Consider the following 27,643-nt stretch of genomic DNA (forward strand, 5'->3'; position numbering starts at 1 on the left):
GCTTCGAGCTCAGTTTGGGGAGTCCAGCCTTTCGGACTCATGTTTATGAATGACACAACATACCAAAAAATCTCTTTGAGATGGGTTCCATGCCTCTCACTGATGTGCAGAAAAAGCACATGACAAACTGGAGGAAATTCATTGGACACCACTTGAACAAATTAAGACATTGCACTGATTATGTAATTGTATTATCTAAAACTTCAATGTCAGTTCTCTTTTTGCTCTGTATAACTCCCTGAAGAATTTCACTTCCTATGCTCAACAGTGCTAAGGAAGAAAACCTGTCTTCCCCATGGATAACCTAACCATAAAAATTCAATCCACTCTCGGTAACTTGCCATGCATTTTTTCAATTGTGGGAACTTTGATCTAGAGCATGCAAACATGTACATGCCAAGACAGATCAGACATTAACCAATACCATAGCACATGTTGCAGCAAAACAAGTCTACCAGCTTCATTCATTTCCGGTCAGTCCACAGCTGCAAATTAACCCAAGTAATCATGTGAGATAAGCTGGAGTGAAGACTGCATGCCAGACCTACTTGGAAAAACCATCGCTCTTCCTCTATTCATATTACTGCAGGAGGCATGGAACAGAGCTGTATAAATAGGAAACATAGCAATTCCCATGTGGGCACTTTCAGCAGCAGCATGTATCAACAACAAAAATTCGCAAGAAACATTACAACATTGTATTTATACATGGTGGGCCACTGGAAATACTACAATAAGAAGTAGCAATTCTGCACGAAGGTAGGTACAGTTGCACCAATGGTAGTGCCCAAGAAGACAAAGGTCTGCCATTTATTTAACTATGTGTCATTGGCCTGTGCAGATGCATATTCCGACTTTGGAGGCCTACCTGCATGAGAAGAGCATTATAGCTGCTCAATTGCCATCCCTCAATTTCTGACATAAGATCGATATCCAGGTTGGTGAAACAATAGCATCAAATGGGTTTTGTTGCTGATAGGAAACGTGAATAGCCCAAGACAACAGTACGTGCCCCCTGAAAAAGTCCAAGTTCGTGCGGTTCTACACAAAGTATGTAATGATCACTCACATCGTGATGCAAAGACACTGCATATTAGTCACAGTTCATTGCATTGGATTAAGAAGTGTGATTTAGAGTTCCTCCCACATAAATTGCAATTTGTGCAACAGCTACAGGTTACCCCGATGATAGTAATTTGCCTGAGGTTGTTTTCATGGTATAGATATGGTACTTGGCGTTACTGTTTGTGCTGGTGGATAGGCATGGTGTGTGGTGTATAAATGCATCTCTACTACACAGCCATCAATATATTCTGTGTACTGACCCTACTTTTTACTAACTTTTCTAACGGTGGAAGCGGCCCCGGCGCCCACCCAGCATCGAATAACATGGGTACCTGGGGGAAACCCTGGGGGGTAAAGGCAGTCAGGGGCGTGATGCTGATCACATCACCCCCACTCACGACCGGATCAAGAAAGTGTGGGGCGTTACCCCCGCACCCCCTATACGCCTTCATGGCGTGGTGCTATGCACAGGGGAACACTTTTACTTTTTTATTGGCATTTTCTTTTGTACCCGTAGCCCAACTCATAGTTCAACTAAGAATTTATGGCCTCCCAATAGTTCAGTGGTAAATGCTGTTGCTATGTAACAAATGTATCCTAGTTCAATTCCTGGTAGGGTACCTTTTGGTAGTCCAGATCACATTTAGGTTCCTAATTAAGTTATTTCTGCATATAAAATTACTTAAAACAAATTTTGTTGTGGTAAAATTTTTAAAAATTCCAACACATATGTCAGTGAAGAATGACTGAAAATCCAATCATTAGATATAGTTTTCAGCACAATGAAATGTTAAAGCACAATATCAACTGACAACTCTTTCAAAGAATGTAAGCAACTTTGCTATTGAGACATTGCACAATGTATTTTCTTCAAAACAGATGATTTGTTATTATTAACAAGCAATAAAATTCTGAACAATTTTGGTGTTTGATTTAGGAATCATAGCCATAAAACTAGGAAGGAGGCTTATTGAGAACACTTCTCTGTTTTTAATTAGACTCATGCTTGCATAGAGCAAAGCCAGAACTCACTTGCAGCTTGGTAATCTTGCAAAGTCTGTCATGTGGATTTTCATTGATTATATTCATGTATTATAATACAGCGTGTCCACAATGAGACTCCAACATTTTGAAAGTCTATAACTTTTTCATTTTAAATTGTACAGCTGTGATTCCGGAAGCAGCAGAAGCAGAAACTCAAAAAGTTTATGTGGTAACGTTTTAGTGCGTGCAATAGCCCCGTAGTGGCGCTGCAGCACTCAATTGTTTGAAAATGGAGATTCTAAACGGCTATTGCGCACCAAAACGTTACCACATAAACTTTTTGAGTTTCTGCTTCTGCTGCTTCCGGAATCACAGATGTACAATTTAAAATGAAAAAGTTATAGACTTTCAAAATGTTGGAGTCTCATTGTGGACACGCTGTACTATTCACCATTTCAAGATTGTGGAAGATTTTGGTTTGATTCCACTGTAGGTGATCCTAGGAACGATTTTTTTCTTTTGAACAATGTCACTAAGGCTTCCTCAGTAGCATAGTGATAATTAGGGAACTGATTTATATAAATACATATGTATGAAGCAGAAATCAGTTACGTTTTGTATTATCTTTGCGCATCATGGCACGCAGACTTGAAAAATTCCATATTTTATTTTCCATATACTTATATTAGGTTTTGGCTCATATTTTAGTTTTTACATATTATTTCCATATTTCTGAGTATTTCTCAGCATATACTCCATATTTGCTCAATAACTACATGTCCCTGGGTGAGCAAAAGAATTGGGTGAATTGCTTGCGAATAACTGACAAATTTGAGATATACTCCCATTACTACTTTGGTATTGAATGCAGTTTTAGTCAATATAAATCCATCTTAAGAGACAACAGAAGGAAATTCACATTCAAACCCTTACAATAAAAAAAAATATTCATTATTTTGGAAACAGAAAATGAAAACACATTTTGTGTTGTTCTACAATTGAAGCACGCTGTATTTTATGTATAATAATAAGTCCACATTTAACTTCACATTTTGGTGAAAAATAACTAAATATATATTACATATTTAGTAGATTTTTACTACATATAAAACAGTTCCTTGGTGATAATATATTGTAATCAAGGATTCCCAAATTTGATCCTGGTGGAAGAACATGTTACAACAGTTTGGATCCTACTAGAAACTGTAGGTCCAGTCTAAATCAGCCAATCTGAGCATGAAATGAACTGGAAACAAACTTTTCTATTGATAATGTTTCTACATAAAGAAGCTCTGGAGTTCATCTAAGCTCTCAGCCACTAACCAACTACTCCAGTGCAGACTGGATTTGTAGTAAAACCACAGGTCTGTTGTAGGTTGGATCCCCACCACTGGCAAATAGAAATTTGTTTACCTGAAAACGTGAGAAGAGGTGATCTCTCAAAACATAGTTACAATAAGTATAGTTTAACCTCTAGCCGCCGGACCTCTTACATGCCTGTATTCTCGTTCACGCTGGAGGCATTTTCAAGCACGCGCTTTTGAAACTTACTGCAAAAAAAAATTTAAAAAAAAAAAATCGTAATTGTTGTACACAGATAAAATTTGTGTTGTTTTCTTTCTTAAAGACAGGGCTTTTAGCGGAGGTAAAATTCATACATTGTGCCTCCTAATAATCTGTGTTAAACGTAGAAGGAAGAAAGTCAATTTTCTTTGAAAAAGAAATAGACTGAAGAAAATTTTTAAAAAAATGTAGTATGAAGCGGTGGACTGACACTTCTTCAATAAGAAAATAATAACATTTTATAAAGTGGCAGTGTTGACAGCTTCAAGACAATGTCCGGAACTCTGCTTCTAGAATCGGCCTTATGGATGCTGGATGGACCAAATTTGGAGGGAAGCACCACAATAGACCACTCTATCAGCATATGGAATGCACGTGCCGCAACTTTGGAAAAAAAAGTTGAAATTACGAGGTTCAGAAATTTTGCGTAATTAAGGAAAATTTCGAAATTTGGGTCTTTGCCCCTGCTTCCTCCTTGTACTCCTAATTTTCTTATGTTACTTAAAATGTTGCTTTTTACTCATTCTTACATTTAGAATTTAAATTGTTCAAAAAGATGCAGTAGTTCAGCAGTTATAGCCCTTTTGTCACGAGCCGGCATTAAATGCTAAATCAGCAATCACCAGCCAAGTCCCCGGTGACGAGAGGTCACCAGGACAGTGAGAAGTTTGTGGCCAAGAGAGTCGGAAGCTAGGAGCCTCATTGTGTACACCTTACAGTGGGTCTGCACGGAGGTTTGGGCCATGCCCAACGTAGATGCTCTCCACGGGAACATCAGCAGGTACAGTGATGACGACTAGTCCTTTTATTGTTATCAGTGTTTAATTATTTTTTGATCCGGCTCTGGCGTGAACTTCCCCTTCGTTACGTGAATCCTAAATAAATATTTGTAAGGAGTAAGAGCATTAATTGTGGAATTACACATAAATACAACATCTCTCAGCCAAGCAGTTTAAGCCAGCGAACGGCTATAAAACATAACATGGTGGTTAGGCGCCGGTTTTGTCGTAATATAGACAAAATAGCTACCGGTCCCCCACCCCAATTTGGAAAAATTATGTACCACTATGTCTTATAAACTCACAATTCTTGAGGAGGAGCCAAGGCTGGAGTAGATTCAAATTTTTAACTGCTGTTGACACTTTAATGATATCAACAGGGCTCGAAAAATCCCAGTCGCCAGGTCGCCATGGCGACTAAAAGTTTCAGCCTGGCGACTGTGATCTTTTGCTGTAATATTGCCGTTCTTTTAAGTTTGCATGTACGAAATTTTGAAGATTCTAAGTTCAAATTGCAGTACAGCGTAAGTTAGCAAATGATTTTCTTGAAAAACTCAATATGCTTATGAAGGTAAAAATTTATTTTATTTTAAAACATAAACTAACCGTAACGTTTCAACCTTTTAGCAAGGTCTTCTTCAGACTCTGTACCAAGTACAAAAGTTGAAACGTTACGTTCAGTTTATGTTTTAAAATGAAATAAATTTCTGCCTTGGTCAGCATATTGAGTTTTTCATATCATGGAAACATGTGTTGTGATTTTTTTTTATCAACGTTGTGAACATTTCATAGAATCAATAACTATTCCTTACTCTTTGTCCCCCAACACCTAATTTTCTGCTTTCTCACATGATTTAGCAATGTTTTGAATACGGTGATGCTCAACTTCTTATAGTATGAACAATTGCCAGGTGGTTTCCTGGTGCCTGAATTTCAGAGCTGGCACCTAGCTCTGATAAAGATTTTTCGAGCACTGGATATCAATATATTGCTGCAAGCTAGAGAAAACTTAACACAGGACTCCGTTTTAACGCCAAATAGGCTAAGTCGGAAGTGCAAATTGTTCACGACTAGCTCTCCAAAACCCAACAAGGTATTGCTCATATACGATAGGGACACACATTTATTGTAGAAAATATAGTTTCAATGACTATTGCACTCGTAAAGATCACGGCGATCTTAGAAATCTGGTGCAGAGGAAATTGAACTGAAGGCAACAGTCAGCACATTCCAGCCCACTAGCAAGTGGTATTGAATTTACCGGATGTGCTGTTCGCAGTTTCCAAGTTCTCAAGGCAGTTACGGAATTTTTCCCTCATCAGCACTAAGTTCAGTGCTCACAGACAACTGAATCGACTTCGAGTAACGCAACTCTCGTTCCAACCAAAAGCAATGTCCAACTCAAGAACGAAGGAAATTGAGATATTAAATCTCGTGCACGCGAAACAGTTATTTTTCTTTCTCACACAACATTGTGCCAACCCTTTGTCCCAGTGACGTCACCTGATCATGTGAAACAACACACAAGTACGAAATGGACTCCTGAAGACAACATCAAAGCAGCCGGATCTTCTGCTTTGCTAGCATTACCTGTACATGTAAACAAAAGTACGAACGAGATGATTATAGCTATTGTATATGGAAAGAGAGCTCTCGTATTTTCACTGCTGGCAGCAAAAATACGGTTTGATTGCATTCATTGTAAAATTCTCATTCAGTGACTTTACAATAATTTATAAGTACTTTGAACACGTCAAAAAAATTTCTACAGAACATGTACCAACGTCGTCTCCATCTTCTTCGATTTCATATTTCTTAAGTTCAAATTATATCTCCAATATAAACGGCAGTATTATCAATACAGTTCACGTAACGAAAATATCCTATTTTCTAAATTGTTATCATGCAGATGTATTCCCTAACCATCGATGAAGCAAATTGAGAGTGCTGCATCGTTAAAAACTGACCAAACTCTCACACAGAAACAATTTTTTTTACTTCTACCGAGCACAACTCTCACAATTTGGACAGAAATACCCAATCAAATCCCAAATTTTTCCTTTTACATCTGCCATTTTTCTGACTTCATCGAATATTACCATATCCATCTATTTACATTAAGTATTATTACATATTATAATTATTTGTTCTGCTGAAATAGAGTGCATAATTCAATACCTAATCTTGTTATTTACATCCTGACTCAATTAACAATGCTTCAATTGATGGCCAAACATTATTTTGGTATATTAAACAGTGGAAATAGATCACAAATTGCTATGTCATCACTAATGTACCTTGACATAGAAATAAGATGCAGCCATTGCTCCAGATTCCATTCATCCAGAGTTGCACATCAAATTAATATTATTCCAGGAACTATCCATTGTTGATGTACTTTCTTCGTGAACATGATCTTGCCTTCAATCAACTTCAATGTGCACTTTTTCCCAAATTGGTGAGCATGTGGCTTAACTTTCTTTCAGTGTGAACAGTGATATTTTTTTTTCAAGTACTTTAACAGTGTTTACATCAGTGCTCGTCATGAGACCGACATAATTGTTTTTTTGTTTTTTTGTTCCATTTCTCTTCAATCTTGTGTACAAAAGTTTCCACCATGATAACAGTGCAACTTAATGTGACTATTCTGTGGTTACATATGAATATGCACCAACTTGCCCTTCCATACACCGTATGCGACGAGACGCATGAGGTATATTCATTTATTGGTGGATAAGGTCATTTTACTACATATATTTAATTCTATATCTTAAATAATAACTTATTTTGCTAATAAAGAAATGGGCTTGTCCCCTGGTCAATCCTATACCATTTCAGGGGGAGGTGGCATGCTAAATCAGCAAACACCAGCCAAGTCCCCAGTGACGAGAGGTCGCCGGGACAGTGAGAAGTTTGTGGTCAAGAGAGTCGGAAGCTAGGAGCCTCAGTGTGTACATCATAGAGTAGGCCCGAGTGGTGGTTTGGGCTGTGCCCACCATAGACACCCTCCACGGGCCAGCACCGGGGGAACATCAGCAGGTACAGTGATGACAACTGGTCCTTTAATATTATCGGTGTTTCATTATCTTTTGATCCGGCTCTGGCGTGAACTTCCCCTTCGTTACATGAATCCTAAATAAATATTTGTAAGGAGTAAGAGCATTAATTATTCCGCCTCCTCACACATAAACACAACCTCTTGCAGCCAAGCAGTTTAAGCCAGCGAACGGCCTTAAACGTAACAATTTATCTTCACTTTATCCTATAGTAACGAAAAGGGAAACAAAGGGCTTTTTCAAACAGTGCTTGCTAATAATAGTAACAATGGATGTATTATTTTTAATTCCAGTATATAATACATTTATACGTATCCTAATGAACAAAAGAGACAGAACTGAAATACAGTGTATAGTTTTCAAGAAATGATCCATTAATTGTTGCAGTGTGCTAACACGTGCGGGCCAAATTTCGACAATCGGGCCTTCGCCCCCGCATCAACCCTGAATCCGTAATTGTCGAACCTTTGCTTAAAATGTTGCTTTTTTACTTTTCTTGCTTGTAGAAATAATTTTCTTCAAAAAGATGCAGTAGTAGCCACTTTTAGAAATCTATCCCATAATAATATGGTGGTAACAAAGGGAAAGGAAGGGAAACAAAGGACTTTCTTAAACTTCGCTTGTTAATAGTAGTAACAATGGGTGTATTGTTTTGTAATTTGAGTATGTCATACCTTCGTACATACACTAAAGATAAAAAAAGACAGAACTGAAATATCGTGTGTAGGTTTTGAGAAATTGCACGTTTATTGCTGCATCGCAGTGCTGGTCGAAATATCGATCATTCGGCGTTAAGGGGTTCACATGTGGCAGTAGAAATTTCGACTGTCAGGCAGCTAAAAGTTAAAGCACTAGACAATGGATAATGTCCAATTAACATTTCATGCTAATGTAGAACCACTGTTACTAACATTCAGAGAATTATGAAACACACTATTATTGTGCAAATAGCTGCCTTAGGTGTGTCTTTTCAAAAAATCAGCAGCAGATAAAGATGGCACACTGACCTATTAAATAATATCCAGAAAAATAAATTTTAATTTCTGGCTATGACCAGAGTAAGACAAATATGCAGGAATATTCTAATGCTACTTTTTACTATGCAGCAATAATGAAAACTACGCAGGATGGGGCATAAGTCATGGCAACTATATTTTTGCTTAAAGTTAAACAATAGTACCACAATATGATTGTATGTCCCGATGAACATGGCACCCTTAGTATGTGGATATGTCAATAGATATACAGTGGGAAGTGATTATTCATTGTTGAGTCAATCGCAGTTCCACAGTGAGAACAGAGTTTGTGTATCAAAATAGCCACAGGGAGCTGATGGACATTGTGGGGAATAGTGTCCTACCATAGTATGTGCCTCTTTTGTACTCATAATACTAATGTATACTTTCAGATTGGGAAACACATGTAGCACGGTGCTATCTTTAAGGGTGTTTTACTCACTTCCCTATCCTACGCTTGGTATACAAGATCTGCATTGTTCATACATTCCACATTATAATACACTGCCCCCTTCCATTTGTATATTTCAAAGTTTCGTGCCGGTCCCATGTTCACACTAAAAATAGTTGCCATGACTAACCCTCGAACAAACAATTTTGGAAAACCTATGGAATAACTTATGCATGTAAATAAAAATAATAAAAAAATAAATAAATAAAAAAAAAAAACCTGCTTCTCTCATAATGTGACAAGTGTGACTCTCCACAGAAAGATGAGACAGAACACACATTGGTCACTAGAAAAGTTTGGGACACTAATCACTCATTAGATATATATTTCTTCAACCATTGCATTTTCCAAAATATTCTTCCTGATATTGGACACAATGCCTTATTCTACTAAATCAATCCTGGAAGCTATGGTGCCATTAAGTTTCATCCAATTTGATAGCATTTTGAATATGAAATTACTGCCCACTAAGTCTTTATGTTATGTCAACTAAACATAAGACATAGCAGCAATTATCCTAGGTGGTCCAAAAACTTAATGGTTCAGCATTCATAAAATAAGTCTACTAATCATCATAAAAGCATTTAAATGACTTCCACAGGGCCTGTAGCACTCTAAACTGTTATCTACTTGCCGAATAAATGAGGGGAAGATAAACGTAGCCAGAACATGATGCTGTTTAAACCATCAACATCTACAGTTTAATGCTATGTTTAGTTTAGCCTCTCTGAATGAAGTCTCTCTTCTGTTTTGCCCTTGTAAAGAAGTCACATACATTCATGAGAGAAAGATCACAAGTAAAATACACTGGTCACAAAAATTAGGGGAGCAAGCAAGAAATCCAAAACCAAAGTTGGTAAGTCAAAAGTAGCAATGTATTTTGATTAGGTGAGTGTGTCCTCAACCAGTACAATACATGTCTATTGAGTCATTAGCACAACAGAGTTCTAGGGGTGATTTCTGCAAGGTACTGCACAAAATCAGAACAGCACGGTGATAAGACAACAGAAATGGACAGATACGCAACAGATCCATACCTCTAATAAGGCATGTGGTCGCCATGAACTGCTATGACATCTGTTTTGCATGGAACCAATAAGGTTATCAACGACAGCCTGCGGAATATTCACCCATTCCTCCAGAAGGGCCATTTCCAACTGTTGCAGAGTTGTAGGCGTCGCTGGCCGAGCAGCAATACATCTTCCGAGTGTGTCCCACACATGTTCAATGGGAATCAAGTCTGGGGAGGACGCTGGCCATACCATTCGTTCGATACCCTCATCCCGTAGCATGGTGTCAACCAGACGTGCTAGGTGAGGTCGGGTATTATTGTCCACAAAAATGAAACAATCACCGATATCTGCAGCCATTGGGACAACATGAGGCCTGAGGATCTCATCCCGGTACCGTAAGGCTGTCAAAGTACCGTTCCGGATAACGTGCAGGGGGGTACGTCGACCAACACTGATCCCTGCCCATACCATTAAGCCACCACCACCATACTGAGACACTTCGCGCACATGTGTGGGATAATTGCGAGTCCCACATTCCCTCCAGATGAGAATGCGTCGATTATCTGACTGGAGACTGAAACGCGACTCATCCGAGAAGAGAACTGAACTCCACTCTCCATGTCCCCACTCACGATGTTCCACAGCCCACTGTCTGCGGGCCCTACGGTGTTGGGCATTCAGAGGGACATACACCATTGGTCTTCTTGCATAAAGACCCCTTTCCCGCAGGCGATTTCGTACAGTTTGGCCCGAGACTCTTCGTCCTGTTGCCAAAACAAGGCCGCATTGCAAGTCCGTTGTAGTTTGCTGCCTATTACTGCGAGCCGACAATGCTAAGTACCGGTCTTCCTTAACTGTTGTTGACCGTGGGCGACCTTGCCCAGGCCTCCTTCGTACTGTACCTGTCTGTTGAAATCGTGTTCACAACCTGGAAATGACACTGCGTGACACACCAAGGGCTGCAGCCACCTCACGTTGTGTTTGCCCTGCTTCCATCCTCCCAATGGCTCTCCATGCGCTAAATTCCCCTAAATCGTGTTGTTCTGCCATTCCTATTCAACACTACTCAACTGAATCCCACCTGCACTTACGGTCTGCCAGCACCAAACAACCGGTGTTCCCAAGTGACCTCGTGATTGCTCCTCATATCACAAATTCTGCCACGTGCCTTATGGTGTCACTAGAGAGCTCTTCATGCTGATGATTCATCACAGATGAATTGTACTGGTTGAGGACACACTCACTTCATCAACATACATTGCTACTTTTGACTTTCCAACTTTGGTTTTGGGATTTCTTGCTTGCTCCCCTAATTCTTTTGACCAGTGTATAAAAATGCCGTTTAAAGATAAACCAACATGTTTACAATTCATGAGCACTGTAGTTTTTATCACAAAACCCAACTTAACAGTTCAATGATTTTGGGGCACATACTGTAAAAAATTGATGCAGATGAAAGATGTAATTTGTATGCACCTTCACAACTGTTCACGACAAGAAAACAATGCAATACATGCAGAATTCATGTTAAATCATCACAAACAGTAATCTTTTCCATACTTATATACAGTGGCACGATTTAGTTTAAAAAAAAACAACTTGAAACTTCACTTTCCTTGTTTCCAGTTCCGCATTATAATCGCTTTTTCGAAATTTATAAAGCAGAATAAGAACAGGATCATTTGTTACAGACACTTATTTTAGTCAAAACAGAGCAATACAATTGTACATGTAAGCCCATTTACAATAATATGTAAATATTACCATTATCACAATGAGGAAAAGCTCTAATTACAAGAAAGAAGTTATTTTGGTAGTCTGCATTATCTTTACAGGATTTTTTTTCTCCAGAATAAATATTATATTATTGCACAAACGTCATTTCTCATGAAGCAGCAAGTTCTGCTACTAATTAGAGATATGACAGCACATGCTGTTCAACTTAACCATTTGCAATGATGCAGGGGTTTCACCAAGGTTCACTTTGAGGACACTATTGTAAGGGTCCACTACTAACTGCTAGCCAGAGGCAAGCACTGTAAGCTATATAGAATTATTTCACTCATCAGAACTTTGCACTTCTTGCATTTTTCTACATCAGGCATTGCCATCTCCTAGCATCAGCTACAAGAAGTTTTCTATTTAGCGGTACATGTACCACCAGGAATAAAAGGATCTACAGAGATGGATAGAGGCAGTTAGTAGTATAATTTTGAGGTGCGTGAGTGGGCAGGAAGGTGCAGGATGTGTAAAGGCCACAGCTGCTGTGACAGATGAATGCATGTTCCAAAAATAGAAAAAAATGTTCTGTCGGCCACAGAAGTTTGATAGAACCAATGAAGAGATTAGGATGGAGAATACATTCACTTCTAGTTCTTGCCCCACAAAGGAGAAAACTACATATTATAAATAACATTCTCTTGTACTACACTTGTAATATTATAAAATATAATATCACTTTATTACCTTCACAGTGTATTCTATCCATTCTTCCAAATCTGTTTTCTTTCTTCTTCTTTGTATTCAGAATTCACTCCATACCATCATATTGAATTCAACGTCAGCATCACAAACACGAATGCAACAAAATACCGATGTGGTTCTGCAGGCAATTCCTTTCAGCGAGCAGGCATATATGATAAAAGAGAACATCCCGAAATATTAGAAAATCCAACACTTTTGTTGGCACTGTATTTAAGCTTGGATTTGACGAGATATTATTGAACCACTCCAACACAAATACACATTAGTGATACCACTGGGTAATTTACAGGGAGGAAAGAGGAGACTTGGGTTTGTTTGCTGGTTGTTTTCCAGCTGCGAGATTGTTCACGTTACTACACAAAGATTCGAGATTGATCACGTTACTACACAACGATTTTTAAGCAAAAAATACATGCTCAGGGCTCAAGCCCTGCCGTGCCCTTGGTCTACTAAATGAGTACCTTGCTGTAATATTCGACCTTTTTAAATGTCCTCCGTCTCAAATTGGAGAGAAAACCCCAAACATAAATTTTAGGGTGTAGTATACAAGGAAGAATAATTCGGAGTTGCCAAGCATCTTACCACTCCCCCCCCCCCCATACCTTAAACAGGCTGGAGAGGGTGGCAAAAGTGGACCCTGGAGGGTTTTTTAAAGGGTTACAAATAATTCAGTCTAGTCCTCTTCTAGCCTTTGTGTCTTCATCCTTCCTTTATATATGTGCCACTGGACAATAAAGTGGCCACACCCACATAAAGGCAGATTGCGGACAGCCAAGAGGAGGGAAAATGTGGCAACACTTTCCAGTATCAACCACGTTTCAGCCGGGACAGTTCTGGTTCTGACTGATTTTTTGTCTCCACTGTTTATAAGGCAATCATGTGACCACTGGGTTGCATTATTTCTATTGATTTTACCAATGGAAGCAAACATTTGGAGCTTTTAAAAAATCTATCATTTAATAAACCCTAGGAAAGAAGAACAAACTTCCTTAAGGTATTTTAGTGTGAAAAACATTTTAGGCACAAAATGAAACAAAGCAGATTACGAGATATTTACTTATGAAGAAATTTTATTGAAAAATCTGGGCTTGACTAACCCTTGAACTTGAGTCTCTGACATATCATGCAATTGCTCTACCAACTCATATACCAAACTAGCCAATGGTATCACCTAATTTTTCACTTCTGCTTTTTTTCCTGAACATAAAAAAAAAGCTATAAATGCAATGAAATCGGGGCTGGCTCAGTGAGTATAGTAGGAAGAGAACAAGGTTGGAGTGCTGATTAAGCTGGCATAATTTCTCTTAATTTCTACACAGTACATCACTTGTGTGTTGCAAAAGGTAACATTTCACTGTGGTTCAAGACACTGGAATGTATCTAAATCCAGATCAGGAATGATCAGTGGCAGAAAGTAAGAATAGCAGCAATTTGCATTCATTTTTAGAACATAATACAAATGTGTATCTGAAAAAAATTGCATACATTATGCTATGCTCTTGTTGAAGCTGTTGAGTGTTATTTCCAGTAAGCCTCCCAAATTTGGCTACCTGGCTGCACTTCAAACATACAACAGACTCTGATACAATATGACATAACCACAAACTCTACTGTAAAGTGTTCATCTACAGAGCACTTGAAACCACACGCCATTCTTGCAGTTCTTAATGCAAAATCCTTCTGATGATGGCTGTTCGCCAATGACCATGCGTTCATTGAGCTCACCTTATGTTCAGAAACTTCATATACTTGAAAGTTCCCATGCTTCAAGTTTACAGAAGTTTTGAAAGGTTTATACACCCATGTGTGTGAACGCATACAACACAAACACAATAAAAAAAACACTAAATATACATTGCTAACAGAACACAATCTGAAAGTTTCAAATCACAACAGTTAGACATGTACTTATGATTACTAGTGATCACAAATTACAAGTTAGTGATCTCCCATAGTTGGAATTATATCACTATGTAACACATACATGCAGACTTTAGATAGAAATCGTTGGTTAAGGTCATTCATTTAAATGATCTTTCTATTTGTGGCAATATGTTAACCACAATGAGGATAAGGGCAAAATCATGGAGAGCAAGATGCAAGAATGCAAGAAGATGCTCCCATGGCATCCATGGTACCAACCGAACATTTGGCTGCAAGTGACTGAAGAAAGCCATGAAAGACCCATCAGAAACTGAACCTGCAACTTCCACAATAGGAAACAAAAATACATCTTAAGTGCTGGAAGTACATTTACCCTAAAAAGGTTCAGTAATTAAATGCTTGATTATCAGGAAACTCCACAAATAATTTACATTGACATAGGCACATACCTGATTATAACCGATTTTCCAAGCCACATCGTTCATATTCAGCAGCTAGGAAATAAAATATAAAAGCATACTTACAACTGCCATTCATGACAGCAGCAGTGCTAGCACCTGTTTTAATGAGGTGCTTTTTCTTTTCCTCAATCAACTCTATGCAAGCTTTCATCAGACATGATGCAACACGTCACTTGAAAATAGACCTTAAGAAACAAATGCAATTTTTCGCATCATGCCGCATGTGTCCCTCAGTCTGCTGGTCGTGCATGTACTGTATTTTTTTTTTACAGACTAGAAGAGAAGGTCCTATTCCAGCGTAGGTTATTTGTGGGGAAATATAATTTGTGACTTCAGTATGAACCCCCCCTCACCCCACCTCACTTATCCGTTTGGTGTGGAATATCCATACCAGTTCCTGCAGACTAACAGTGACAGAATTTTTAACCAGATACATATCTAAATTATATTAATCCCCTTCATGTGAGGCATTTGACCCTTCGCATTTTACCAAAAAAGGAAGAACTACACGGAATAGGATTTCCTATTTATGTGTGTGTATGATTCTGGGTCTGTGATACAATGTTTTTTGCTACGAATCATTGACACATAAAGCAAAGTTTCAGGTTGACACCTTGGTTATATCACATTTACCTAGACAATTTAGTGTTTCAATTGACACACACAAAAGCATATACAATACATATAAGCAACGAAGAAAATTATTACCTTTTTCACATCTTTGTCCATTTCAACAAGGTTTCACAGCAATTGCATTTAAAAATTCTCTCCAACTCTTTGCAGGCCTGTGTTTACATTCCCCAATGCATTCGCATATATGTAACCGAAAACAGCATAGAGAAAAACAAACATTTACTGGAATTATACTGAGCAACATCAAACGCCTCTGTGAGTGGTGCAAAAGGCCAGCATTTTTTTAAAAGTAGAAATGTGATCACATCTTTTCACGTGTGCAAAGAAACTTGTCACATTTCACTTTCGTAAGATCAAGGCGAACAGTATCCACCATATGCCGTATCTGATAAATCACACTAATGTTCGTTAGGTTACCACACTCAATAACGCATAAAAAAATTGTAATATGAACAAATCTTTTTTGATGTATGAAGTAAGAATGGTGTTTTGGTAAATCTTGTACAATATACATCACAATGCAATTCGGCATTACATGCAAATATTACGAATCAATTTAAATCACAAATGTTTCTAAGTGCTTCATGTTAAAAAAGGAAAGGCTTCGATCCTTACCATTCCCTCTTGGATAGAAAAGCACCAAAAACATATGAAGTCCTCGCAGGGAAACGAGCGAGAAAAAGAAGGAGGATGACGTCCGATTAGTGTGGAACGGTGTCTCGCTGGACGAGACTTGCATTTTTTTTGGATTCTAATTGCACCTGCTCCTTTTAGACTATATCTCCGTACTTCGTATAATTACCTGAAAGTGGATTGTACTCGCAAACTTCGTATCTTGAAGTTAAGTAGTGGAAAGATTACATTTCTTGTGAGGAATCAAATACGCATGTTCCGAGTCCAGTTTGACGTGTGCACAGACTGTTTGTCGTATTATACAAGACACACGTTACCACTACTTCTATGGAACGTCTTCATGGAAACCTGATTGTGAGGAAAGTTGAGTTTCGTAATACCAATGTGAGGGAAAAGACGACCGTATGAGAAAGAAGCCAAATCCTATTAGATTCTTCAGTTGCAGAGTTCGATTGACCAGATGGAATGGTTTTGAGTGGAGTATTGAGGTATGTACTGTGTCAAATACTTCCTTTTGCGCCATATCAAAGATAGTGAAGCACGTCGGGTTGAAATACTTTGAATCTCCAATTTAAATAATTGGGAGTAAGAAGATATAAGTGTCGGGTTGTGGGAACTATCCAAAATGGAATTAATCATGTAACTGTTCGGACACGTGCTTCGTCGCCAATATTCGTCACGTACAAAAAGGGTAAAGGAGAATTTCTAATTTTCTTAATGAAATTGAGCAAGGCGTACGTTAGGGTAATTTGTTATTGCGTCTAAAGGAGTGACCGAATGCAATGAGAGATAATGTTTGTCTGGCACGAAAATAATAGTATAAAGTAAGGAGAGAGCATCAAAGTAAAATAAGGGGATAAATTGTTACAAGAAGGAATAAGAACCTTTTTTATTGCGAGGTGTTGTTGAGAAATTTAACTTGTTAAAGACATTTGATGTTACCTGATTCTATGGTTTGGTTGGATATATTCTTGTTCGTTGTCGTAATTGTAACGACCTAATGTAAGAAACTATTGAGTAAACGGGAGGGAGAAATAATTGTTGAACCTATTTTTGGAAATAATCTTGTGCTATTTAAAAGACGGGTTTCTCGTTAATAATTGGTTTGATGTACATGTTTTCTTGTTGGGACGTTAATCATTCTTCGTTGCGAGATTAACGCAATAAATTCTGACTTAAGGTCACAAATGAACTTTACTCTCTCTCTTTTTCCTTTTTTTTGTTTTTGGAACCTTGCTTGTTAATAAAGAACGAGAGATTACTAGTGTTAAATGAAAAGATGAATTGATTGATCAGAGTGATACGCATATATCTTTTTGTGACGTTCCGTGTACACACCCGTACATGAATATACGCATGTATATATATATATATATATATATTGAAAGGTCAACATAGTGTGAAATTTTCCACGATATTCTGAGACTATATGTATTTATTATATATTTTGTTTTGCTTAGCGTTTTGGGAGGGTCTCATATATTTAAACACGTGCACCCCCACCCCCCTTTTATTCATTGGTTCTCAATAGAGACTGAGGCGGTAGCGATAAACGCTGGCCATTAACCTCAACACTTTTGTGACTTTCGTAACTGGTTTGTTGTTATTCGTTTCTACAAACGTACGATAATTGATCCCGGACCTTTTGCACGTTTCCTTAAATAACTTACGCTATCTTTTCTTACGTATGCAACAACCACGTAACAAAGTTCCTGGTATCAGAGCAGGTTATTTTTTTTTTATAACTTACACAGTCGAAATATTGCAAAAAATTTTTTCCCTTCCGGATATTACTATTTTTGGTAGTATTGGTGCTACGATAACTCTGGTTCATACCTGTTTTCCTTGCATAACAATTTTTTTTTTGCTTTGCTAATTTTTACCCCCCCCCCTCCTTTTTTTTTGCGTTCCTTCCGTATAAAATTTTTGAGAAAGCGTTGCCACATAGGAATTTTTTGGGTTTACTGTTTCTACTTATCTCACTGGATATTTTGATGTTGCACTTTTGCAATTGTCTTGTCACTTGGACACTATTGGCCTTTTTTTTTGTTCGGGCTCTTCCCTTGTGGACCTTTTGGATATCCTATCCAAGTGATAAATATAATGTCACTTCCTTTCCAAGGCCATTTGCATGGGATTGGGTCGGTTTCTTTTCCCTTCCCGCCCGGGAGCAGAATCCTCACCGTTCTTCCCGCCCATTTCAACCATTATACTGTACCTTTTGCCGCCGAACTGGACAATCTGCTTCACATTGCCGACGTCATCCCCCTACCACCCGTTACTCTTCTCATGACCCAGTTCCTCGCATCTAAGAAATGCATGGAATACTACAACTTTGGATTTTGTATTTTGCTTGGGTTTTTGACTTAGAATCTTAACTACATTGAAGATATATATATTTTATGCCATTTTGGTGTATACATGATTTCTATGTTAATTTTTTTTGTTATGTTGTAATTTAGCTTATGGTAATATTTTGTCTTTTTTTGCTGAGCCGGTCAGCGTAAGATGCATTCTGAAGGTTGCACAGTGGAAAGTGTACATTCCAAGACTGCTACATGCGATCAACGAGGACGATCCGGATCGTAGGGTCGAATACTGCGAATGGTTGAGCACATGGTTCGCGAGGATGGGGCATTTACAGGGACAGTTGTGTGGTCTGACGAGGCACAATTCAAACTTAATGGTACTGTGAACTGCCACAATTGTGTCTACTGGTCGCCCACCAATCCTCATGTTTATGTAGAGAAGGCAGTGAATCTACTGGGGCTTAACGTGTGGTGTGGTCTGTCATCGTGTAGTTTGATTGGTCCTTTCTTTTTCAAGGGTACCGTAACCAGTGAGGTGTATCTTGAAATGCTTCAGTCAAGGATTTTGCCTGCAATCCGAACCCTGTTTGGTGATGAAATGTTCTACCTGCAGCAAGATGGAGCCCCGTCTCACTACCATCGCAATGTCAGGTCATACCTGGATGACACTCTACCCGGATGGTAGATAGGTTGACGCGGTGCTATTGAGTACCCACCTCGGTCCCCTGATTTGACACCACTGGACTTCTACCTGTGATGGACCGTCAAGGATGACGTGTATCGACAAAAACCAACTACACTCAACAAGCTACGTGAAAAAATAATAGCATCATGTGTTGCCATTTCACCAGATACACTGACGGCCGTAGTACGGTCTGCAATTCGGTGACATCGGAGTTGTTTAGAAGTTGCTGGTGGTCATTTTGAACATCTAACATAACTCTCTCTCAGTGCCAAAAATTGTACCCACAAGTCAATTTTGTCAGAAGATATGGACTATCAAAGAGTGAGTACATTTTTTTGGACCCCCCTGTATACATATGAGATGTACTGAATACTTACTACGTTATGGTGGTAGGAAAACATTCCATCCAATAATTTCTACATATATTTGGGATTGATGCCTGGAATCTGGTCTTGTCGTGAAAAAATACTTTCAGTGGTAAATTTGGCTTAGGTTAGGCCAGTTACGAGTTACGTTTGGCTGCCATCTTTATTTCCTTTCAAGTATACGTTTTGACATACTCCAAAACTTCCAATCAGGTAGCAGCTACGAGTGCAGTAACGACCATGTTATATTTCAGGAACAAATATATCCCAACCCACCAAAAAAAAGTATTTTCAAGACAAACAAGCTGGCATTGTCTTCCCAGAGTTCCTAAAATCATGTTCCACTCGTGTACAATATATAATGATCATATCCAATGTAGTGATTAGGCTCTGAGCAAGAAAAAATACCTCTTGCATTTTTCAAACTAAAAAAAAAAAACATCTTAATATACATAACCAGGTGCATCACCTGATAATATTCGCATGACCACATGAACTCATGTATGTATTTTAAATTATGCATGTATTATGCGCACGCGTGCACACACACACACACACAATGTATGTGCACGCACGCATGCACACACACATGTACGCATACGTACCTACATACGTTTATTAAAAAAAATACTTTGATGTTCAAATACATACATACAATTTACTTTTACACTACTACTTTCACGTTTGATAACTTTTCTAGACAGTTGGTAACACTGACTCTCTCAATATTCCACAAAGGGGATGAACAGCATTGCTGTGAGTTTTGCATAAAATAACAGCTATACCCAGACGTTGTGCACTTCCCCGTTCGAACCACGATGCAAACGGCAATACTTCTTACATTCAACACATACAAAAGACTTCTAGGAGGGAATCTTAAGATGTCTACCCCCTTTGCTACATAATTGCAAACTTTAGGGAGAAGTTGCTAAACCTGGCAGATTTTAAATTCCAGTTCGCACTGTAAGAACTAGTATGCAATATATTTATCGAGGTTTATGTAATTTGCACATGCATGTACGTCTAAAGGGCCATTCACCTGTGTAATTTTTTTAAATGTACAAAGGCATTCACATAGTAATCGAAGTCTTTCATAGTAAGAATATAACTCTCACCCGCTTAAATTGCGAAGGAAAATGCTGACCACACTTGGATCAATTCAATTCGCCCAGAATAGTAAGGCCCACTAGCCGTTAGCGCAAAAAAATTATCAACTGATATTAATGGATTACTTTAACTAGATGGTTTTTTGCTATGCATAAGCTAATATTTTATTTTTGGAAGTTAGAAAGTTGAAATAAACTATGCATTAAATGTATCTTAATTGAAATATAAATAAGTAGTTTCTTAATGTGCATATATTACAACGCACATGCATGACATTTAATTTATTGGTTGGAATTAACCTGGTGTAAGTTGTTCTTCACAATTTTGTAACAAAATGCTTAATTACCAGAGGGAATCCTCATTCTCATAAAATTTCTACATTGGTTCACTCTTCTACTTTGGTTACTGCTGGGGTTTATTTATTAATTTATTTTGACATAGATTTAAAAAAGAAATGCATAGAAAATCTGGAATTATATTTGAATTTAAATTCAGTCAGAATATAATTTTCTAAAATTGCATTTTGCATTTTCACTGGTAAATTTGATTCAATTGATTCAGCAATTTTTAGCGGATATTGAAGATTTAGCATCTTCCACATTCCAATTGTTAACAACACTGCTGCTGTAGGAGGACCCCAAGGGGGCAAGCTATTTTGGGAGGGTCAGGTACCAGACCAACTTCGCAGAATGACATCTGTTGACAAATGGTTGCCGCTTACTTTTGAAGTCGGCAAATTTTAAGTGTATTGTCCTCAGTCATGCATGTGTGTTTGTATATATGTTTTACTGAATAATCAAACAATCCTGATTGTAGTGTTGTGTTTTACTACAACTCCTATCATAGGAGTTTGCAAGAAACTGACTGACTGAGCGAAGACGAACAAAGTCAAATGAAAAGGAATGCCACCAGCTTAATCTCCACATTTTTTGAAGAAGTAAGTACTGTCAAACACATGTTCAAAATAACATTCAAGAATTACTTGTAGCCACAGCTTTTCAAAATATGAATTTTCAAAAAAAAAACCATTGAATCAACATTCTCAACTTCACGATTGTAGGGAACGACACACATTGTGGGGTCCATGTAGAAAAAGTAGATTGTGAAGTGTAGTAGTCTTGAGTTCCTACATACCTAAGATTGCATGCTACACTAATTACTTTATTTATTTTGAAGTAACGATAAATAAGGGTGTTAATTGTATTATTTCGAATATAGTGCAATTTTTGGGGGGAAATTGTTGAAAATTAATTGAACTGTTATTCTCACATTTTCAACTGAAGAGGTATTTGCAAGAGAGGATGAGTACATCTGGATTCAGCAAAAACATTTTATTGCAAACAGCCAAATGTGAACCGCATGTGACACGACACCACTGTTCATAACCTTCACAAAAATGTAGGAAAGCACCGATACAAAAAAACACACACCAAAAATGCAAATATAGACAGGCATTCAATATACTGAGGCACAATTACAAGTAAATACTTGAAAACATGAGCCACTGAATTTCTTATTTGTGCAAGAGTAATATACAAATAAAGAAAATATGAAGATATTACCATGTTGTTAATGAAACATTTGTTTGGTCATGTATACTTGAAAAAATCAATTATCAAGTAGCTACTCTTGAATTTACCAGGATATATATTATATTTATAATTATGTGGTTCTGATGAAAATAAATGAAGCCTTCCCTCAAAAACTACATAAAAATTAATGTACTAACATGAATACACACACACTATATGTATGTATGCATGTATCTTCCTCATTTGATAAAACTATATTATAATAGAATACCTTACTTAAGAAACTGAAACAGGTGCAATCAATTATTATAAATAACGTAACTAGTTCCTCTATTTCTATTCTGTAGTACAGCTGCCATATTTGTGTAAAAATTTGTTTCAGATTCATGGAAAAATTCCAGGCACATAAAATTAAATTTGCTACGAAACAATCAATAAACCGATCTTCCAACACAATTCTATTACCAAAAACCATTACTCAGCTGTGTAATTTGCATTTTATTTGTTACCCATTTTCACATACAAACTCCATATTAAAGGAGAATTCTTACTAGATTATATAACTAATAACACAGACATTTTGAACAAAAGACACATACTACTGATTTAAACCAATATGATTAACTGTTCCGTAGGTTCTTTACTTCAACCTTTAGATCACTTTCCTTTGAAGAACTATAAGCATATTATGGATACTCTTATTTTAATAAACATATAATTGAAAACAATGTTTGCCCACAGAAAAAGTCTTATCAGTTACAGTTCACAACACTTGCTTTGAAAATTCACATATTTCCATTTCCCTTATGTCAAGATACTCACTCCACTCTGATAAGCATTTGAAATTCTGTGTGGTAACATTAATTCTATGGATAGATATTGGCAGATCATTCTGAAGTGTCAAGTTTGTAAGTCATTATTAACGACAGTACAGCTTTCAGAAAACTACAATCCCTAGAAATATTAAGCGAAGGGCATAGAAAGCAAGATGGCTCTATATATAATCCACGGAAACATCAACATTAAGGAATAGACAAATGCATTAAGCAAAATGGGAAGTGCACCATAAAGTATTCTGGCACAGGATAAATCTCAAAAATCACAGTAAGAAGCAAACAGGCTACAACACTTACCAGGATATGTGGAAACAAGCAATCCACTATGTTCCGAATGCTTATTTATCCTATTCCGCATCCTTATTGTCGCAAAACAAATATTATGTAACTTCACTACCACTCGCATATAATTACGTTGAAGATGTCTACTGAAGCACATTGCACACCAATCATTCTCAGTACACGTACAAATATAGTACTTTCTTATTCCTTTCAAGAACCTCAAGATAATCTCAACTTTTGCTGCATAGCAACATTTCTTGTGACAGAAATCCTAAATCATTGGAAGTTTCCTATATTTCTTGCGACAGAAATCCTAAATCATTGGAAGTTTCCTATCAGAATATTTGGGTTTCCTTAAGTGTTTCTAGCTCACTCAATCCACAAAGAGTGAAATCCTCATAAGCCTCCCCCCATAGTCTAGTGGCTACAGTTCATAATACAATAACAAATACTACAATAAACTTACCTTGCAGGCCTGGATTACAGGCACAAGACATTCAATGATACATTTCTTTTTGTATTTGCTTATGTATAACCTGTATCTGAATACATAGATAATGATCAAATAAAAAAAATCATCCTTCATACATATATAGAGGAAGAGAAAACTTCACAGTGAAAACCAGGCAGATATAAAAATTGATTTCCATGCCTACATAATTTATATTCAACAAGCGTTTAGAGAAAATTCCTCACTCACAAAACATACACTAGTAACAGAGTGCCTGTTGCATTTATTGCACGTATATGGTATCCACTTGCCCTAAAGAAACTTTTTTATCCAGTTCTCAAGGCTACAGTTTGAAAATATAACAAAAAAAAATCATAAGTTCTGTGCGACAATTTTCTAATATATTTATATTTGTGCAAAATATATGACAAAAAAAAACTGTTAGGTCATTTCCTAATTCAGCAGCAAAGAAAATAACAGTATTTTTTAAAAAATTCTTAATTTCGCAAAACCTTTTGTAAAATGCAAACTAGTGTACTTCAAATGCATCTTACATAGGTTTAAACATTTCCATTCTCTGTCAATTTGAATATCCATAAACTTTAAAATAATTTTCAATAATTCAAATAATTTCAATAACTTGTATAATACAATTTAGAAATAAGTACAGATACAGATTATACAGAAGCAACTACAAGACACAAAAATATGCAATAGAAATATCAAGTACAAAAACATCTAACAACATTCACAAATGCAGTGAAATTCCAATTATGTTCCATTAAAAAATCTTGAGGTGTTGAAACTGAAACAAATCAAAACAATATAAAGAAACCAACATCCCTGAGTCATATATCAACTAATAAGCTAGTGATTCAATCAGCTGTACAACTTAAAAGTGAAGGCAATCTGCCTCGTCGCTGCTAAATACAGCTTGTGAAAATGTAGTCAAATAAGACTGTTGACTGTGAATCCTTTATGAACCGTACACAATTATAATTTTTATATTTGATCTCAAACTATTCCCAAAAGTTTTTTTTCTTCAAAACTAGGCCTTCTCAATTTGATGTTGCTTGCATTAAGATTAGATGTAAAAAATTAAACCTATTCACAACATTATACTTCAATAATGAAACTTGATAATGCCATGTTAAAAAATAATACTAAAAAGCATCACCAAAATACAAATACACATGAACTGATTTAATATTTCTTCCTTCCTTGTAGACAAACAATAACACAATTTATGAAGAAATAATTTCTTTGCATTGGTTTCTACACATCTTCAATATACTTCCATATAACAATTCAACAAGCCCAGAAACACATGCCAATGCATTTCATAAAGTAATTTACATCCATCCAACAATCACATTTCGAAATGACCTATGATATGTACTGCATAGATGTCAAACATTCTCACAAGTTACCTGATTGGAATAACATTCAAACAAAAATTCTAAAACTGACAATCATGGATTTCGAACCCTGGACAAAATCTTCCACAGTGTATGATATTCCTTTTCTGCAAAAATTACTTTACTGGCAATGAAAGAAAATGTACAAATGTCTCATTAGATCCTTCCCAATCTCTAGGGCACATGTAATAAGACAATTTTGAAAGTTCTGATACAACCTAACAAAGAAAACAAGATGTAATACATGAATAACTAATAATCCAAATTTCACTGCATTTGTAAACAACATAACAAAACAAAGATAGTTTAAAGGTTTGCATGAGAGATCAGATTTCAGGGATTATTTTTCACTTGGTGGAGTCCATCTAATCAACAATAAATGCTGCATGCAGTTAAGTACAACAGCAGTCAAATTAGAAATAAACATTAAAAAGTATAAAACATTCTGGCACTCATAGTACAGTGTGTTTGTTTTGGCTCCTGGCCAAGATAGAGCGTGACTGCAGAATGGCAAGGCAGGGCATGGATCCCAGCATTTTCGACCCATGATGTATGCTTATTTTTATGCACACATCTTTAACATGCAGAAAATTGTACTTATATTACATAGCGAGTACTAACCCATGTTTTAATAGTTGTTCAAAGTGATGGCCAACTGCATTCAGATATACCCGGAATATTTTGATGAAATTTTGATTGACATATTTGTTCCGTTTTGCAAGTTGTTTTCTTGCCATTCTTAACCTGGCAGGATGCATGCTGGGTAAAAGAAATACCCATAACAAAATTGCTTCTTAAGTCTGAATTTTAATTGTTTCAAAGCATCTAATAATAATATCTTCATTGATTAACCTAATTTTATTAAGTTTGAACATTTTTATTTCATTGCGCAAAGGTAAAGTTGAGAAAAAATTGGAATGAAAGTTTTACCCATGTGGGCGCCCTTACGGATTAAGCACTATACGCAAGTTGTCAGCACAATTAATGTTGTTATTCTTGACTATTCTGTGAAAGAAAACACCATCACACTGACATGTAAAAATTGTATGTTTAGGCACTGGGAGAGTGCACAAGCTGTCTGTAGTTCGCGTTGCAAGCGAAATTGATGCTCGCATATCAGTCCAGTTCTGTTCGTTTTAGCGTGGAGGTGTAATTTTTCTGTTTAATTTAAGTGTGTGTGTGTGTGTGTGCTCGTTTGTCTAGTCTCATAGATCACATCAGTGCTAGTTTCTTTCTGTGTAATCCCAGTGGGTGTTTAATAAGATTGTCAGACCACTGATATGCCAGCCGAAAAATTCACGTTAAAACAAAGAATTTTTATGTTAAGTGAAGACCGAATCATGTCGAGACAATTAGGCAAATTATTATTTGTGGGGACACCTAAAATAGTCTATAGAAACAATCTGCACACTATAGATGAACTGAGAGACAACAAAAGAACAAATCTTACAAAAATTGCAGAACAGGAGCTTTTGTGTGCCAATCAAAATTTGATCAAAATATGCCAGGAATGTGTGAATGCAGTTGGCCATCACTTTGAACAACTCTTATAACACAAGTTAGTACTCGCTATGCAATATAAATACAATTTTCTGCATGCTAAAGATATGTGCGTAAAAATAAGTGGGACGTCACAGGTTGAATGCCAGCATCCCACCATGCTACGCCGTTCTGCAGTGATGCTCTATCTTGGCCAGGAGTCAAAACGAACGTGCAGTATTTACACAAATTTCTATTGCTTCCAATAGTAACCCCCACAAAGGACTAGTAAAGACTGAGGCAACATTATATATCTTTGTAACAGAAAAAAAAAATAATACGTAGTATCTTAATAATTTTGCATACAAAGCTAGTGCAACTTTGCTTTAAATTTCATGTTCAATTCCTTTATTTCACATATTTGGCACCAAATTTTGAATATCTTGACAAAATATGGTATGAAAATGTACATTTCTTCTTTAGAAAACTTTCCCTTATTAAGATTACAGTACTTATATTCACATATTTGTGAAAAAATAAGATACTGGATGCATGACTATATTAATTTCTGTGATGTTCATTGTTGGTACAAATGAGTTGTCAAAGCTGTAGATCAGTGTTCCGCAACCAGTGTGTTGTGAACTTGCAAGGAACTAAATGTCAATTACATGTTCTTAATTATTGTATTTTTTGTGTTGGTGTTTCTCCCTCAGTCCCTGTAATTATTTGAATAGGATGTTGCGTTTGTTACATACACAAACTATACAGAAGAATGGAGTCTATGGATTTTACGAGGGTCATTCAGAGAGTAATTTCAGTTTGGATATAAAAGAAACACCAGAACATTGTGAGAGTTTTTATTATATACAACTGAAAGAGACAACTCTATGCTATTTTTCTACATAAGCACCGTTTCTGTTGACACACTTATATCGGCAAACAAGGTTTACAAGACCCATGTGAAAGAAATCTGCCGCCTCTGCATTCAGCCATGCATCTAATCACCCTTCATTCTCATCACCATGATTAGCCAAAAGTGGCAGAAAGAAGAGAGTAAATAAGAAAAATATAAAAAGTAACAGTCCATGAACAATTATTTTTTAAAGCCTATCATGCCATGAAATTTTATACTTGTAGGACATCAACATCCGAAGTGG

At 36.9% G+C, this 27,643-nt stretch overlaps 1 protein-coding gene across 30 annotated transcripts in view; it reads right to left on the reverse strand.

Annotated features, from left to right (window-relative positions):
• Window positions 1–27,643, reverse strand: part of LOC145992030 (uncharacterized) — a 360,413-nt gene that overhangs the window by 307,067 nt on the left and 25,703 nt on the right. The window lies entirely within an intron of this gene.

This window comes from Lepisma saccharinum, chromosome 9 (assembly GCF_977018435.1).
Source record: "Lepisma saccharinum chromosome 9, izLepSacc3.1, whole genome shotgun sequence".
Taxonomy (NCBI): domain Eukaryota; kingdom Metazoa; phylum Arthropoda; class Insecta; order Zygentoma; family Lepismatidae; genus Lepisma; species Lepisma saccharinum.